The sequence below is a fragment of the Brassica rapa genome, chromosome A09 (genome assembly GCF_000309985.2).
Source record: "Brassica rapa cultivar Chiifu-401-42 chromosome A09, CAAS_Brap_v3.01, whole genome shotgun sequence".
Lineage (NCBI taxonomy): Eukaryota > Viridiplantae > Streptophyta > Magnoliopsida > Brassicales > Brassicaceae > Brassica > Brassica rapa.
The window spans coordinates 17718275-17736277 of NC_024803.2; positions in this window are offsets into that span (position 1 = coordinate 17718275).

Below are 18003 nucleotides of genomic sequence, written 5' to 3' on the forward strand. Positions count from 1 at the left end.
CCATAGCCGACTGTCAAAGAAATCAGTAGTTCAACTTGGAAATGTGATTTATACTTGAAGCATGGTTATGGGCCACACATTTTGAAAATTTATAGTAAAAGTAAAGACATTATCTATGTCCATCGAAAGTATGTACTTTGTTCATCTCTTGTGGTTTGAGAGACATTGTATTTCTTCGGCATGGATCCCATGCGGTCTATAAAGGAGGCTATGGATGTGTAGGCTACCATTTGGGTATGTAGCCTACACACCCAAGTAGTAAAACTAGAATTTTTCGCTAAGCACTTTTCTCTTATGTGTTCCATTTGTCCATTTGCATGAAAATGTGCGATTCTGATTTATTCAGTCGTCGTCTGGTTGACTTTAACTGGAACCACTAACAATCAGTATAGAATAAAGATTTATGCTTCCATTTGGACCGCACAGGAAGCACCAATTCATACAGAAACTTTTACGTAGATTATTGTACAAGAAAACAACTACGTACAATTATAACGTCTGCATAAGACGATCCTTATTGACGAATCAGAAGAAGACGATTCTTTCAATATCAACAAGATATGGACTAGTAAACTTGAGATGGCCAGTTGCTTATTTCATATAAATAAAATATCTCATAACATCTCATCTCGGTCGACGATAAAGACGTCTTTGAGTTGAACCAAAAAGAAGCACACGTCTTTTTTTCTTTTTTTTTTACTAAGAAGCACACGTCTTGGAGTGTTCTAAATCAAAGATATACATGGAAGTAAGGAATTAAATCCGAGTTCCTAGTATTTTGACTTTCTTTTTATAAATATTTTTATCATCAAAATACTAATTACAAGATGCGATAACAAAAGGGAAAGGACACATATAATGAATAAGAAACAATGAAGATATCGCGTTTCGATTGACTTTAGTGGTAGGAGAAAATCATATCTAGCCACATCCACCTCGGTTTTTACTAACTCTATTTTGTGCCTATGTCCCGTGGACTACAAATGCATCTCCCTAGTCTTTACTGAAGGCCTATTTATTTTGTTTGTTGTAAGTAATAGTATCTATAGAAAAAGATAGAAAGCTTAAAAACTGTGAGACCATTTAAAAGGTAAATTAAGTAAATCTAAAATATTTTGTTCTTTTATTTTACTATATAACAAAAGTAATAGAAGTTAAATTCTTTAAAAGTGTAATTTTTATGAATTATTTGGGGTCCCCATTTTTATTTTATTATTGGACCCGAATTCTCCAAACCGGCACTAGATCCGTTAGCTTTTAGTTGAATCTCTTTTTTTTTTTGCTAGATAGATTAATGAGGCAAGCTCGCTAGAACCAATTGAGCTCAGTTATCCTTTTATTTTCCCTTTAGGCTGTAGAAGTTGCATGAGTAACAGAAATGTCAGTGACTGATAAAATCCAGACATACTCCAAAATCGGAAGACTCAATAGTGTGATAGAAGTTGAAATTACTAGAACCGTGATGATATATCTTTACTAAAAGTCGCTTAAACAATTTTTTTAATTACATATTTACAACGTCAAAACAACGGTTTTGATTTGCTACAGACCACTCTCTAAATATACTCTGGTCTGGACTCACTCAATAGATTCGTTTGTACCATGGGAAATATCAAATGATTCCTTTGTATTGAACTAAATACCAATAGATCACAACGAATACTTGTCCAAATTCTGGAACCAACACTACATGTCTCTCCATGACCTTTACAGTAAGTTTCATTTCATCTAAACTCTTTTTGAGGACCCTCTTAAAGATGTGATAAACATCATTACAACTCCAAAAAAAAATATAAATAATATATATCACCTTTTATACGCTTCTTTCAATCTCTGGAGTTTCGATTAAGAGACAACTCAAAGTGAAAGAAAGCCCTCTGTTCATTGCCAAGCTAGAGACGATCTCTGGTGCAAAGAAGAATTGCGGGCTCAAGTTCCTTTAGCCCTGACCCTTACAATATATAATATCCCAAATAACCCAAATGCATCCCTAATCTTAAGCAGATTTACAAAACCAATTTGAGCAATTAAGAATATATCATTTATCTACAGGCATCAACCGTTAATTTGGAGAACATGAAAGCTTTGGATACATCATAATAACTTAGCTTAATCACAATCGCAATCTTTCTTGACTGCATAATCCAAAAAGGTGACTGAAGAGAAAGAATCACTAGGACTAACGATGAGATATTCAGTATTCCATTCTTTGTCTTCTCTTTAATAGCTGTTTCTCTTCATTTACCTTCTCATATTCACCCTTCTCCAGGCATCGTTGATCTGGTCGGATCCTAGAATCTGTCGGAGGAAGCTTCTCCTTATAATCAGAATGAACAAAATCACCACAACATCAGATAGCTAATAAGACCAAGTTCACAAATAAAACCGAAAGCAGCATGCTTGTAAATTTGTAATATATCTCCAAACCATGTGTCAGTTCATTAACGCTAATTAATGATGTTAAGTTGTATCTAGTGACATTAGGTGGTGCTTTGTCGATATCCACAGCAACGAGGCACTTGCTTTCTTAAGCACATCACCAGCAACATTGTGAAGGCTATCATTCCATTCACCAAATATTTTCGCTGCATTTTTTTTTTTTTGAATTATACAGGGGTATCCTGGCCCCACAGAAATGGTCCAGACTAGTCATGTGTTGTCACATGTCGATCTCATGTCCCTGGCGATGCCGAAATGTTAATTTCCCAGTGACCGGGACTCGAACCCTGGTAGTTTCACCGTATTGAGCTTTTTCCCTCAAGTTAATCACCACCGCAGCATTTCTCTCAGTTACATCTTCAACACAACCATTAACCTATATATATTTGATCATGGCGCTATCTCAGGTATGCCAAACACATTTGTCTAAAACTGTTCACAGTGTGTAAACACATATAGTATGTGAAATCAGCCGGTGGATTTCTATTGAGAATTAAATTGCTACTTGAACATAACGTACAAAAACATTGGCGATTCCCACGGATATGCATTATCCCCTGGTGGCTGGCCTATTATGTGTCAGAGAAAATTGAACGTTTATGTAATTATGTTCATCTCATCAGAACTTCCGTTAAAAGAAAAGAGTGTATGAGATTACCTTCTCAGAGAAGAAACGGCTTCATAAGTTTCTCCAAGCAAAGGGTTGAAAGTTTACAGTGCCGGTATTCAGAGGAAGCACAACCAGAGACAGAAACAACATACATAGCTCTGAGGAGACTATTCCCCTGACGATGAACTGATGAAGCCGAAGCTTCTATAAGATATAATTAGAGATTTGTTGATTCTAACAATACCCAGAAAACTAAGATAATCACAAAGATCTTATTTAGTCTAAGAATGCCTAAAATCAGTGTCTTATTAAATTCGTTGAGAACACCTATGCTCTAGCCGAAAACAAGAGAGAACTCTTAATTTTATTAATCAAATCATCAACTACGTAAAACCATAGCCTCAAAGACTATATATAAGAAAACATAAAAATCCTAAAGATAATTATTCTAAAAATAAATAAAACTTTAAATAAGCTAAGTATTTAGAATATTCCTAAATATTCTCTCTACATCATTCTCTCTGGATTGAAAAAATTCGTCCTCGAACTCGAATCGTAACGGTCGTTGGCATTCATCTTTTTTTTTCTTTTCTTTTTTCCATTGATTATATTTTCCAAAGAGGAAAATATTACATTCAAAGACAGTTTTCAAGTTTCTATTACAATATAGAGCAGTTTATGCTACTAAGTTAGTTCTTGCTAACCAAACTCACTTTCCACCTAAAAAGCTAACTAAATGAATTTGTAGTTAAAGATAATATAGTTATTATATTTAATATATTCTTTTCTTTTTCTGACGGGATTTGACCACAACCACAATAAAGTGGGTCCATGTACTACTCAGCATAGTCTTCTCCCTCCTAAACTTTGCATCTTCTTTATAAAATAAAATTTGTTGTTTCAGTTTATTTTCCAAAATAATTATATTTATTTATTATTTGTATTATTTTACCTATCTTTTGAGATATGTCAAGGTACATTTTTTATGGTGCTGATCAGATAGAGAAAAGAGAAATAATAAAAACATCATTAACTTAGTTAGCGATTATTTGGTGTTAGTAACTTAAACATCATTAACATATTTTTCAAAAGGAAAAAAAAACATGGTGATGATCAGATAGAGAAAAGAGAGATAATGCAAGTTGTTAATTGTGGAACCATCTAGTCACATGCATTAACTTAGTTAGCAATTATTTGGTGTTAGTTACAAAAAAATACCTCAGTAGCTGTAACTGTCTTTTCTTGTAATAAAAACATCAAAACTGTTTTTAAGTGTTAATAACTCTATAATACAATTACATTCAAAAGCAATTTTCAAGTTTCTATTACAATATAAAGCAGTTTATGCTACTAAAGTAGTTCTTGCTAACCAAACTCACTTTCCACCTAAAAAACTAACTAAATAAACTTGTAGTTAAAGATAATATATTTATTATATTTAATATATTCTTTTCTTTTTCTGACGGGATTTGACCACAACCACAATAAAGTGGGTGCATGTACTACTCATAATAGTCTTCTCCCTCCTAAACTTTGCATCTTCTTTATAAAATAAAATTTGTTGTTTCAGTTTATATTTTCCAAAATAATTATATTTATTTATTATTTATATTATTTTGTCTATCTTTTGAGATATGTCAAGATACATTTTTGATGGTGCTGTAATGGTGATGTATACCTCAACTTTTGCATCATTTTGGCATTTTTGGCATTTTTGCATGTATTGTCCCTCAACTTTTGCTCTTCAATTTTGTTCCCAAAATTTCAAATTTTCATTTGATCCCATGTGATATAATCAGTGTTGTTTTGTCATATAATCAGTGTTATTTCATGTAATTACGTTATGAGTTATGACATAAAGTTAGAATGTGTTATATTTTTTTGTTAACACGTCTCACACATTTGCAATAGCAGAAAATTTAATTCAATTATCTTTTTACACATGTTCAGCCAGTTCATACACACTCATTTTTTGTTTTATCTTCACATGAAGAATTCTTGAGGGTGGACAATATGTAAGGAAGAAAGGCTGAATGCCCTTTTGTACATGTGGATATGTAAACTGATGTACATCCAGTTCACACACACTCTTTTATACCTATGGATATGTAAAGCGATGTACACATATATAGTACTAAAACATTACATGTGGAAATTTTAAATGAGATTTGTACATTTACTAGTCTATAATCTTCTCATCTCCGCAACAACCAAATTAAAATGAATCACATCTCATATATATAAGATTTGAGTAATATATGACATGATTCAAAATGTGTACCATTATTTGGGTTTAAGATGTACAAATATATAATATTGTACATGTGTACACCAAATATTATACATGTGTACATCCATAATTGTATGTCACATAAACAAAAAAACAGAAATATAACACATATGCTATCAAGATCTAAAATAAATCTCATTCACAACGACGAGAATCTTTTTTATTCACGTAAACCACGCTTCCTTGTCCTTATACCTACAAAGACAAATATATCTCTTTAAGATGTACATGCGTACAACGTAATGTACATGTATACAGTACTTGAAACTTGTATAAATATAGTGGTAGATTTTGGTTTTTTTAGCATTGTATACATATACCATCATGTAACAATGTACATGAAAAACATAAACATATTTGTTCCTATAATTATGGAAGGTATGGTCTGCACAATTAAAAATTTTGAAATCAATTTAAAAGGGTATATTTGCAAATCAAAAACCTTTAGATCAGAAATGAATATATTCAAATTTCTAGGGACCAAATGTGCAATAAAGCTAAAACTGGCCATTGTTGCCCATCAAACCTTTGCAACAATGGCGACGAGGAAGAGGCGGCGACGAAAAAGAGGCAACAAAGAGACATAGACGAGATGGAGGCAGAGGTTGCGGAGAGAGAGAGCCGGTTACAGGAGGCAACTGGAATCTTCAGTTTTGAGTTGAAGAAATCATTCTACGGAAGTTCCAAATCCTTTTGCCTCTTCTCTGTATTGACTTTTTGGATCTTAGATCTGCAAAAAAAAAAAAAAAGTAAATTAGTGATACATAAATTAAAAGAGAAAAAAATATTATGGTGAAAAGTAATGATTTGCAAAAAAGGATGTAGGTTACATGGAAAAAAGGAAGAAGCCAAACATATTTTCAAAAGGAAAAAAAAAATATGGTGATGATGAGATAGAGAAAAGAGAGATAATGCAAGTTGTTAATTGTGGAACCATCTAGTCACATGCATTAACTTCGTTAGCAATTATTTGGTGTTACTTACAAAAAATTTACCTCAGTAGTTGTAACTGTTATAAAAACATCAATACTGTCTTTTAAGTGTTAATAACTCAAATATAATTTTGTTCTCCCTTGGCTTTAACCCACGTGATCAACATGAGAGTGGATGATGGTATATCCATGTGCTCGTCATTACGATTGTGTGTAGAAGCTCTTATTCGGCCAGTTTTCTTCAGAGCCCAACTGGTATCACAATCGTTTGAATGTGAGTTGCCTATCTCCAAGCTGTTGCCTTCCACAAGAAGAAACCTAATTTTCTCGAGAGAAACTTCATCTCCTAATTTGTTTACCTCATGGCCGCGATTTTATTGTCGTTGTATTGAATCCAACCATCATCATCATAAAGATCGAAGATTGGACCGCCAGCAATTTCTTTGTAAACGATAAATTCACTTTTAGCAAACAAATTTTTCATGATTCAAGATCGAGTTTTGATTAAGAAACCAAAACATGGTTCTGATGCAAACTGATGTAGCGGAAACATTATAAGATAGAACTAGAGATCTGCTGATTCTAAAAATACCCAAAAAATTAAGATAATCACAAAGATCTTATTTAATCTAAGAATACCTAACATCAATGTCTTCTTAAATTCGTTGAGCACACCTATTTTCTAGCCGAAAACAAGGAACAAAGAGAGAACTCTCAGTTTTATTAATCAAATCATCAACTACATAAAATCATAGCCTCAAAAACTATATATAAGAAAACGTAAAAACCCTAATACATAAAGATAATTATCCTAATAATAAATAAAACTTTAAATAATTAAAATATTTAGAATATTCTTAAATTCGTTGAGCACACCTATTTTCTAGCCGAAAACAAGGAACAAAGAGAGAACTCTCAGTTTTATTAATCAAATCATCAACTACATAAAACCATAGCCTCAAAAACTATATATAAGAAAACATAAAAACCCTAATTATCCTAATAATAAATAAAACTTTAAATAATTAAAATATTTAGAATATTCTTAAATATTCTCTCTGCATCAAAAACTTTATTAATCCAACAGGCTGAGAGGTTATTCAAGATAAATACTTATGTAGAGACCAGATATCATATCATGCAAGATTAGAAGGGATGTATTGAAGATCATAGGCCTTGTATATTAAAAAAAACAAATCTAAGAGTAAAGAAAACGTTCAATTAACACGTAACAATAACCAAATTATTCAACATATTTCAATGTGTTTTGTTTTTAATCACTTACAGATTTTCTATATTCAGATGCTTGATCTGGGAGGTAAGAGTACTCCAAGTCTTCAAAACACTTTTTGAGAGATGATATTTGTTCATTGAAATAAATAGGAAGAGAAAAATCCTTTCCAACATTGTCCTTGATCATAGAACAGAGACTGACACCTCTCTCTTTCTCTGCTGGATCAGGAAAGCGTTGTTCGTCTCCGGAAATGCATGTGCCCGAAACCAACATCAGGTTTGCTAAAAGACTCCTTAGTGTCATGCAAGGAAAGCTTATCTTCCTCGTAGATTTCCTCAAACTCTTGTTTACCTTTAGATGAGAACTTTTACTGCATTCTAGACACCAAACAATGTCAAGCGAAACAATACATGAAACTCTTGCAGATCCACTGAAGCTGTGTAAAAAGAGCATGAGAACGGAACATTACTACATAAATGTTCCCTTATTGTAACAAAAATTACTACATATTAGGGAACTTATACTACACTTTATGGTAACATAAATTACGGTCCCATCATTCGGTTAAAGAGATATCCTATTTGGTGGAAATGTAATGAATATAAGAACAACTAAGCAGCAGAAATGTGAGTACCACTATATTTTCCACATCTTAGAGCATTTCCACTCCATTTTATTTTTCACTCTAAAATAGAGTTTAGAGTAAAAATATTTTAATAGTATATAATTTTGGGAAAATTGTTTTTCTAGAGCAAAAAATGATAACTATGTCATTTTATACTAATATCTATTTTGTGTCATTCTTTTCTATAATACCCTTTAATATTTTTGAAAATAAATTTAATAGATAGTTTTACAAACAAAAAAAATTGGAAAAATAATAACTATTAATAAAATACAAATACCTATATGAACTCAGTGGTACTTTTTCAGTTCTAAAAATGTTTAAATCATGATTTTCAGATTTTGTTCTAAATAAAGTAGAAATGACATTATACGAAGTAGAAAACGAAATCTACTTTTTTCATTGAATTTTCAATGTTTAGAATACGTGATCTACGTAAATAAGAGCCTTCTAAAAATATTTAGAATACACATTCTGCACTTAACCTACTGGTCTAAAATTTGCAGAAATCAAAATCTACACATTAATATAAATCTAAAACACGTAGAAACCAACTTCTACAGATTTACTGTAAATCTAAAACATGTAGACATCAAAATGTACACATTACTATAATTCTAAAACATGTAGAAACCGATTTCTACAGATTAGTTGTATTCTACGAATAAAAAATCAGTTCTGAAAAATATAGAAAAAAATATTAGGGAATATTCATTTTCATATTTTGAAAAAATCGATTTAAAAAAAAAACATGGTAACCTTCTTCTCACACCGTCTTCTATATTCCATTGATTATTCACAAAATTTTTACAAAAATTTCACATTATTTCTACCATGATTCATATCTATACTTACTTCGGCACGTGATCGATCGGTCTACAAATAGAGATCGATCGATCCATATGAAATCGACATTTGCCGAATGAGTGAAATAGACCAGGTCGATCAGTATATGGTCCGTATTTTTTTTTCTGCATAATGATTGGGATCGATCGATCTCATCGTTCTGCTGATAAGGGATCGATTGATCCCGCTTTATCGAACACATTATCCATTATATTAATTACAAAATTTTAAGGGTATTATTGCTATTTTAAAAATAATAAGCCTAATGAGACATAAAGTATATGAGTTTAGTCTAAAGAAACATAGTTATCATTTTTTTACTCTAAAAAAATAATTTTTCCTTTAATTTTTTACTCTATAATAGAGTAAAAATAGATTATATATATAATAATTCATTTTTTTTTTGTTCATCATCAGTATATTTTTCACTACAATTAGAGAAAAACTTAACTACATTATAGAATTACTTTATTTTAAAAGTAAAAAATAAAAAAAAAATAAACCATTGGAAATTGTCTTGAGCTGGAATACTTATTATTTGGTTATGGCCATTTAATAAATCGATCATAACTAAACCGTGTCAGGTTTCATGAATTTAAAGCCATGGCCGTGTTTTTCTCACGAAACGAGTCCTGAGCAGGAAGCCCATCCGAAGAGCCGCCGCGACGCATCCTCACTAGTCGCCACTCTCCTTCACCATTCCGTATGTTGCTCATTTCTATTGTAAAAATGTTAAAACGAATGTTATTTTACTCTAATTTTAAAATAACATTTTTTTAACTAGTTTTAAAATAACATAAAGGGATTAAATTGTTTTTACTTTTAGATATTCATATTTTGTATAATATATTATCCTGTAGAAATATGGATATTATAATCAGTGGTGCGATTGTCATAAAGAAAATAGAATTATTAGCTATAAAACATCTATGTAATATTGTCATGTTTATATCATCGTAATTACACAAATGTTAAAAAAACTACCGGCTATACTATATGTAATAGGAAATTACATTGCAAAGTTCAGTATCTTTTCTATTAAAAGAAAAGTATCATTTTTTATCTACCATAAACAAAAATAAAAGGTTTTTTGATGTTTACCACTTTCTTAGTATTATTATTCATATTTACCATCACTAAAGAAATATTTTCAAAAATATATTTTCATTAAGTGGCAAAAAACTCTTATATTCTTGTTTTCTATATATAATAAATAATTATTCAAATAAAATAAATCTTAAATAAAAAATAAAAATATTTTTTTTATGCATTTGAATTATAATTTTTCAAATTCGATTTTTTTATAATCTTTTTATTGAATTTTTTTTCAAATTTGTTTTTGAAAATTGAAAATTATTTTTGAAACTATCTTTTAATTTTTTTATATTTTTAAAGTATTTATTTATATATTTATTAGAATTTTAAATTTTACATTTCAATAACTCCACCTTACTCCTCAACTCTAATTAAAGCCTAAGGGCATAGCTAGTTCAAACGCAGCAGTTGCGTTTGCGGTTGCGGGAGTTTGCAGAAGCAGGTGGTTGCGGTTTTTAGCGGTTTTAAGAGATTTGTACGACTGGTTCTGCGGTTAAAAATTGGTGTGTTTGCGGGATACTTATGACTGGTTAATTACCAAATATGCAGCAGTAGTTAAATAATAAATTGACAATATTTTATATTTTATATAATTATAAAATATCAAAAATCAGAATATTATAATAAATATAAAAATTATATTTAGAAATTTATAGTTTTAAATTTTTAAAAATTATTGAAAATATTTTTATTTTAAAATTGTATAATATTAATTAAAATATAATATATATTTTAGTATTTTATTATTATTATTTTTTTTGACAAAAAAATTTAAAATTTTATTGAATATTTTATTTTTGTATTTATATTGTTTAAAAAAAGAAAAAAAATTATCCTCCCGCAATCGTCCGCAACCGCAAACGCTAACTGGAACCAGCTTTTGAATTTATGAGGTTTAAAGCGGTTTGAAGCGGTTTAGAGCAGTCTGGCTGATTGTTGTAAAATGCCAAAAACTGCTACGAACCGCAAAGGCTACATTTGCGGGTAGTAGCGGGAAAACCAATTATACCCTTAAGTCTAGATTAGTTTATCATAGGATTATAAATGTCTTTACCCTTCATTAAAAGTGAAAATAAAAGTGATTAGCGTAAACATAAAAAGTAGTACTATGAATATGGTATCTTTGGCAATTTCCCATAAAAAATCATAATAAGTCCAATTCATTAATTACATGTATTTAATTATAAACATTAATCTATTGAATATATAACATTTCTAATTTTTTAATATTATTAAAATATTAAATTATAAATCTGTTGAGAAAATCTAACAAAACCTTACTAAAACTTTTAAATACTTTTAATATTAATAAACCGAATAATTTTGTAATTAGTAATAGAGTATTATTATAAATTAATTTAAAATAAAAATATATTGCAAAAAATAGAAAATAAAATTATATGATATTTTTATAAATTTTATAATTATTGTCTATATTATATGAAAATAGAAGTAATATATGAATTAAATATGAAAATTATATTAAATTGGTAAATTATCATATTTTTGAAAATACTTTCATTTAAATAAATAAATAAAATAGTATTCACCATTTAAAAAGATTAAAATAGTATTCACCATTTAAACAAATTAAAATATCATTCACCATTTAAAAGGATTAAAATTTGTAAATTATGTAGTATTTCTATACAAAAAATAAAATTATTAATATATGTTGGGGGAATTTCATGTTAACCATTATCATAGTACCACTTATCATTTTTACCACTATTAAAAAGATATTTTTAAAATACATTATTCATTAAGTGGCAAAAAATCGCTTATACTTTTGTTCTCTATATATATAATAAATTATTATTTAAATAAAAAAAAATTAATTTTATGTTTTCGAATTATACTATGAATGTGGTATATGTGAAAATTTCCCATATATGTTAAACTTTGAGCAAATTAGCTCAATATACTGAAAAAAGTGAGATACCATTGAATTGGGGGAAAATGGTAGTGATGAGGGAAAAAAAATTGAAGGGAAATAGGGTATGGAGTGCAAATAGGGGAGAAGTTGTGTGTAGGGAGTACAAATACTCAAACTTTTATATCTATAACTATATATTATATATTTAGTTATTTATTTTAAAAGTATAATATATTTTAAAGTTTAAGTAACTAAATATGCTATTTAGACTTAAGGCATAAGAGTCTTTATGTACTATTTACAAAATATGCTATTTGAAAACTTTAAAAATTTAAGTTCATTTAAGATACTGGAAAAAGATAATTTTAACTATAAATTAAACAATTATTTTTAATTATGACAAAATATGTTGAAAAAGTTATAAAGAATCTCACAAAAAATTCTAACTTTTTATATAAAATAATACAATGGTTTAGTAAAAAAAATCATATAATTTTTCAAGTTCAAAAGTTATAAAATGAAAAATTATACGTACGGACATACGGGTCAGAGTTTAGTTAAACATTAATAAAAGGGGAAATTACATGTTTACCACATTTATGGTACCATTTTTCATTTTTACCACCACTAAAAAACATTTTCAAAAATATTTTTTTTTCATCAAGTGGCAAAAAACTCTTATGCTCTTGTTATTATATATATAATAAATTATTATTTAAATAAAAAAAATAAAAATAAAAATAAAATAAAAAATACAAAAATAAAAAATACAAAAAAATAAAAAAATACAAACAAAATAAAAAAAATACAAAAAATGCAAAAAAAAATAAAAATAAAATTAAAATTAAAAAAAATAAAAAAAAAAATTTTAAAAATAAAAAAATTTTTAAAAAAATATAAAAAAGGTAAATTTTTTTATGTTTTCGAATTATATTTTTTTCAAATTCGAACTTTTTTATAAAATTTTTTTTCTGAAATTTTCTTTTTCGTTTCATTTTTATTTTTATTTCAAATTTCTTTTTGAAAAATGAAAATTATGTTTAAAACTATTTTTTAAAAAATTTTATATATTTTTTAAGTATTTATTTATATATTTATTAGAATCCTAAATTTCACATTTCAAAAATTCTACCCACCCCTTAACTCTAAACTCTAAGAGCTTGATTGGTTTTCCCGCTACCACCCGCAAACGCAGCTTTTGCGGTTGGTAGCGGTTGACAGCGTTTCGAAACAATCATACAAACCGCTACAAATCGCTTCAAACCGCTCCGAACCTCTTAAAATCAAAAGCTGGTTCCAGCTAGCGTTTGCGGTTGCGGGCGGTTGCGGGAGGATAATTTTTTTTTTTTTTTAAAAAAAAACCATATAAATACAAAAATAAAAATAAAAATAAATTTTTTTAAAATAAAATTATGAAAATACTAAAATATATCTATTATATTTTAATTAATATTATAAAATTTTAAAATAAAAATATTTTCTATAATTTTAAAATTTTAAAACTATAACTTTGAAAATATAATTTACATACTTATTATAATATTATGATTTTTGATATTTTTATAATTATATAAAATATAAATATTGTTAATTTATTATTTAACCGCTGCTGTATTTGGTAGTTAATCAGTCATAAGTATCCCGCAAACGCACCAATTTCTAACCGCAGAACCAGTCGTACAAATCTCTTAAAACCGCTAGAAACCGCAACCACCCGCAACCGCAAACGTCCGCAGCCGCAACCGCAACCGATGCGTTTGAACCAGTCAGACCCTAAGTCTAGATTAGTTAACCCTAAGGTATAATTGTGTTTTACCCTTCATTAAAAGTGAAAGTAAAAGTGGTTAGTGTAAACATGAAAAGTGGTATTATGAATGTGGTATTTGTGGTAATTTCCCTTAATAAAATACATTGCTGTGCTGTAGTGTACAAATCTTAAAGTTGTCGCTTCATGTTGTGCAACTTGAATGCGACATTTTTTTGTCTTATTGTGCATAAACAATTTTTAAAAGTGACACATTACCTGTCGCACCCTTTTTCATATTGATATATACTTCTATGTTTATAAATTGATATGTTTGTTTCACCAACAAATCGTATGGAATCAGTTAATTAAAAATATATAAAATTATAAATTCTAGTTCGTTTTGCTGAATCCGACGTGCCAACTTCATGCGTATAAATCGATTTCGTAATTTATGAGTATACTAGAGTCTAGAGGAACAGCGGAGTCCATATCGAATGTGTAATTAAGCAGGTATTTAAGACTTAACCCGAGTTTGACCATATTGCATTTGGAGAATTTTCAAATTTCCCTGACATTTTATCCATTCTAGAAACATACTATTCTTTTTTTTAGCAACTCGGGTCATCCAAACTTCCAAAAACACTTAACTAATCCCAAAAACCAAGAAACAAACCATGTAAAATATCTTATATTCTCACATGTACACGCAATTTATCTGAATGGCAGATTTCTAACCCGACGTACCATCCGACCACGTCTATGAGCGGAAACTTATTTCAATTAATTCTATTTCTGTTATATCATTACTTTGGTTAACAAAATTGTCTGTGAAAATTTTATTTTTATTTATTAACAACAAATATTTTAATATTTAAAAAATTAAAAACATTAAGTTAACATTATAATATTATTTTTGTCGGCATTATAATAAAATTTAAAAAAAGAAACAAAATTAGAAAATGAGCAATGTCCAATATTACAACAAAAAAAAACGTTGAGTATTGTCAGTAGTCAAAAAAATTAAAAAAGTTCCAAAACAATAAACGAAGCTCAATGGAAAGATTCCGTGCTTGGTTCACACTAGACCCACAGAGACACAAGAAACGATACGATTTGTTGGTGAAACAAACTTAAAGTTGATACATGAAATTAACTTAAAGATTGAGTGCGTATCAAGCTTCTCTGATCTCCACGGAATAGTCTCTGATATTATCTTTATGGCAAGCTCGTTTGAGTTTGTGTGTTGTAGGTTTCACCATCGTAATAACTTTGTTTTGGAAGATGGTTTAGCCAAAATCTTTGGTTCTGTTGTACCTGCCACAATTTAATCTGGTTTTTAATGAAATGCATTTCTTGACAACAAAAAAGATGGAGTGCATATCACTTTTATTGTTGATATATTAGATAGAAAGAATTAGTGTACCAATCCTTTATATATTCAATTCTAAATATTCTAATCTATTCTAAATCAAACGAAATTGAACTTCCTATTTTATTTATGAGCACGGCCATCGTTATTATTGCAAATTATTCATTATTTTTTAATCTAGTTGTCGTCTTAAATTTATGCACATACCTATGCATATATATTAAAAAATATTTTATTTTGTATATTTCAAAAATAAAAATATTATTATCTAAATATTTAACTATATTTCAATCAGTAAAAAAACAAAATGGAAAATATTATTAATAAATTTTACATTGAAAACATGAAACGATACTTAAAATGAAACAAAATTTTAATTCTACAACGACAACTAATATAAAATGGATGAAGTATCCTACTATATAAAAGCTACTAATTTTGAGGCTTCTTAAGAATGCCACATAGGACAAAATATTCCACACCAATCAAACTGCCACATCATCGCAAATGTTTAGATGATAAGTCTCGAACCATCCAAACCCATCAAAATATTCAGCCCATTGTATAACTTATAGCTTCCTTTTCTTTAGCTTACTCGCCTCAGACGTCTCCAACGACTCCAAATCTGTTCGTCTACCCAACTTCACCGGTGTAACTCCTACGACTACAACAATGGCACTTCAATGCTCCATTATAACTTATCAAGTGAAGACTCTTTGTATCTCTCCACATCCCTCCTCTCAATCTCTTGTCCAGTTCCTTAAATTTGATTTGTCACAAAAAGTTAGTGCATCAGATAGTTTTTAAAATTCAAATAATACTAGGTGTTTTCCTGCACCATGTGCAGTGATAAATTTTTTAAAAATTAAATTATATTTAAAATGAAATTTATTAATATTATATATTTTATTATTTTTGACTAATATTTAATATAAAGTTGATTATTTTTGAGACTATAATGTTTGCTATTGTGATTAACACCTTTTTACAGTACTTTGTTTGTATTTTTTTTTTATTAGTCATCTTTCTGTTCTTTCTTTTCTTTTTGGTAAAATGATTAAAAAAAAAAGACTGAAGCTAAAATTCATCTTTTTGTTCTTGATCATTCATGTTATCTTCAAAGTCAATAACATGGTCAACGTAAATGATCGACGTTGAGATTTCAGCTTTTCTGAATTTTACTATTCTAATGTTTCAATATAATTTGAATATTCTCTTTGTTTTATAATATATAATAGTTTAAAAGTATTTTTTGTTTCACTATATAAATTGTTTTTATATTTTAATGTAACTTTATATTTATTGGATACTGTGTGGCCAATTAAATTATGTAAATTATTGTGTAATTGATTAAATTTATATATTAAAAACAGTTTTATAAAGTAATAACTTTTAAATATTACAGATTTTAATTAAAATTGATTACATTTTGAAACAGATAGAGTAATCTATAAACTAACTCTATAAAGATATGAGGACAAAATTGTAAAGTGATCTCATTTTGTATTTCTCTCATTCTGTGCATTCCTAATTGGGAGGAGATAATCAACATCTAATTTTATGTTACTCTCAGTATATTAGAAATGGTCGAACCATAAACCAATTAAGGATGATGTAAGGAAGACATAAAGATGTATTTCCAGTTATCACAAATATAGAATCAATTGACAACAACTTAATTATGTCCAGCGTAGGACAACATAGAAGAGTTTCCATACCTTTTAATATTATAATATCTCACTATATTAGTGGTTAAATCAGTTTTCTCTAACACAAATATTCACTCAATTCTTAGAGTTTAAGCTTTTCTATCTGATGATATTAGAAGTTTGATCCAAAAAAAAAAAAGAAACGGTCGAACCGTTCATTATAATTGGAGAAAGAAAACAAAAAAAAATCAAACGAAGACTTTTAAGGTATATGAAACAAAAATTGGAAATATCAGTTCTCTGCAATTAAAGAATAATGCAATAAAATTGTAAAAATACAAAATAAAACAAAAAAATACACAAAAAGAAAGATTTAGTAAAATAAAATCATAATATAATTTCCATAATTGATAGTGCTCAACTACACTAAAAAGTCTAAATTTACAACATACACAGTTTTATTTACATCTTTAAACCTATTATCTAATTAAAAAGATTCTAAAAAAAGTGCCAACACGAAGAGTTAAAAAATATACTATAAAATATAATACATAACGTTAAAAGTACATTATCACTGATCACTAAAAAATCATGTTAGTAGTAATAAAAATGAAATGACAATACATTTATTAAAACCATAGAACGACATGCAATAAGGTGTTATTAAATATACAAATTACAAATTAATATGCTCAACGCAAACACACGTAAAAATGAGACATCATATTTGGATATATTTAGATAAATAATTTTAAATATATTATATTCTTGATAATTTTAAAATTACTTAAAAAGAAACTAAATTATTAAAAAAATAATATACAAATAAAACTAAAGCAATATTTTGTAACATCAAAATAATAAATGAATAAAAAATATAGTATGTTAATAAAATCGATTTTAGATTTTAAAGACTTCTAATTCATGTAATATTATAAAATTCAAAATTTGTTTATTACAATTAATATTTTACATTAGATATATTAAAATAATATTCTAGATCGATATTCAATTGTCAGTTTTTAACTATTACACGTAAAAAAATATTATTAAGTACGCTTTTTTTTTTGAAAAGGAGATTTTATATTTTAAGTAGGTTATTGGGGTACTTTTTCTTTTCGTAAATTTATTCGAGATGAGATTCCGATCTTTTAAACTAAGATAATTTGTGCTCTATATATAATTATATTTTTTTCATAACTCTTAAATCTCGGACTTGATTCTTCATATTTTATTAGTTAATTGTGTTACATATAATAGAAATATTTACTTCAAACTAAAAATATTAAAA